This window comes from Crocuta crocuta, unplaced genomic scaffold (assembly GCF_008692635.1).
Source record: "Crocuta crocuta isolate KB4526 unplaced genomic scaffold, BGI_CrCroc_1.0 scaffold7, whole genome shotgun sequence".
NCBI lineage: Eukaryota > Metazoa > Chordata > Mammalia > Carnivora > Hyaenidae > Crocuta > Crocuta crocuta.
In genome coordinates, this window is record NW_027531904.1 from 9,259,991 (window position 1) to 9,262,369 (window position 2,379).

Consider the following 2,379-nt stretch of genomic DNA (forward strand, 5'->3'; position numbering starts at 1 on the left):
GTTGCCGTACGTAGGATATTTTTCCACATATTCAGTTGTGGGGCAAGGTACGCCAGAGGCTTCATAAATCCCTGTGGCTCCATATGGACAGTGATGGCGCCTGTGCAAACACAAATCAACTGAAAGATTATTTCAGCTTTCAAAAATATTCCATATAACTGCATCTTAATCAGAGACCTTCGATAAACACAGAATCTCTAGATTTAAAAAAAGCTTTACTCATGCACACAAACACACACACACAAAATCTGTTTATTCTGCGATGCTGTTTACAAAAACAATGAATAAATTATGGTAGATCCTTCACGGTGGAACAAATTACGTTATTTCCTCTGACAACAATTTAGAATGTGTCTTTAAAAAAGAAAAATTTAATGTTTATTTATTTTTGAGAGAGACAGAGCATGAGTGGGGGAGGGGCAGAGAGAGGGAGACATGGAATCCAAAGCAGGCTCCAGGCTGCGAGCTGTCAGCACAGAGCCAGATGTGGGGCTCGAACTCACCAACAGTGAGATCATGACCTGAGCTGCAGTCAGACGCTTAACCAGCTGAGCCACCTCGACGCCCCTAGAGTGTCTTCTTTATACTAAGAGGCTGAGAAGCTAACAAGCGCATTTCCCAAGCCCCCCTGCAGGCAGGCTCCATGTGGTTTAGCTTTCACCTGTTGGGTGGACTCTGCTGACGTTCTGACTCAGGGAGCACTCCCCAGGGAGAGAGGCTTGCACGCTGGCGGTGGAGGCACAGACAGACTGCAGCCCGCGGGTGTCAGGCACCTGCTGGTTGGCAAGGTGGCCTCCTGGGTGGCAGCGTGGGCAGGAAGGAGTGGCTCTGCAGCCCACCACTCTGTTTCTGTCCCCTGGCTGTCAGCCGGGGCAGCAGCTCCCTTGGCAGCCCAGTTCTGAGGTGAGATTTTTTTTAGGGGGGGGGGATTTCTCCTGAAAAGCTTATTTTGAAAATGGTTTCTCCCATTCTTCCAATGATTCTGTGAGTTATATATACTCCTTAATAAATTCTTTTATGCCTAGATTAGGCAATAGTAGATTATATTGTCGGTAACTAAGAGCCCTGACCAGTATCTCATACGGGCTAATAGCAGGTAGTTGTTAAAGAGAATAGGGTTGATCTGTAGGCGTGGCCATTGCCAGATGCGGAGATTGTAAACCGTGAAAAAGTGGATCGCAGAACAGTATGTATAATACGCTCCGTTTCTCTCTTCCCTTTTAAAGAGTGTAAAAACGAGTCTTAAAGAACATTTATTATTTGTGGGAACTAGGATGATGAGTTTCACTAGATCCTAGATGTTTTGCCTTGCNTCCTTTTAAAGAGTGTAAAAACGAGTCTTAAAGAACATTATTTGTGGGAACTAGGATGATGAGTTTCACTAGATCCTAGATGTTTTGCCTTGCATGTTCACACTGTGCCTCATGTATATTCATTTCATAATCAGGAAAAGAAAAAAGATAAAGCTCTTAACAAGACAAACAGAAAAATCCAAGCAGACAAAAAAAGAAAATCCCAGAGTTCTGAACTAGGAGGTCAGTTTCTCAGGTCTGATGCCATTTGGGGCTCTGGACTATGTTCCAAGCCCCAGGAAGGTTGGGTTGGAAGAAAATGCACATGCTCTGTGCATGAGTCAGAACCGGTGAGGGTACCTAGACCCGGTGAACCCCGGGGGAGAACGTAGGAAAGATCAACTGCTTTGCGTGGAGGTTGCTGGACAGCAGAGGGACGGCAGCGCCTAAGAGCGGAGAGGTGGTGTCACAGGCTATTCCAGAAAATTCAAAGTCAGACGAGTAGGAGTCGAGAGATTCAAGATGATTGGCTGGCAGTGGAGGCTTCCGGAAAGTCCTAAAGTGATTTAGTACCACACACGGTCTCTTGGAAAAATCAGGGACAGGGTACGTAGGTCATGCATAGAGGTTCTTACACAGGTGCACTGAGTTACAAGAATCAAGTCCAAGCTCTGGAATTTCTCCTTGTTCTTAGTTTTATTTCCCGTCCAAGACATACATTCACATTGTAACAAAACAAACAAAGAAATGCTGAAGAGTTTATAAATGAAAGGAGAAGCCTGTTGTCCTAATGTTTCCAATCTCTAGAAACAACCTTCTGACCATCTCTGCTTTTTACTTTTTCTGGAGGCTACCTCGCTTTTTCGTTTTCTTTTCTTTTCTTTTTTTTAACGAGCTTTTAACACCTTGATGTATCCGCTTAGATTTACTACCTTTCAAATCCAAAGAGATGAGAAAGACTCCACTCACTCCCCGTTACGTGGTCGCTCATTCATTCCACGGAATCCACGTGCTCACGCTTCTTTAGCAAACAGGGATCTAACCCGTGGGGCCAACAGTGGCCCCGAGGAGGAAGACTGTGTTCGCA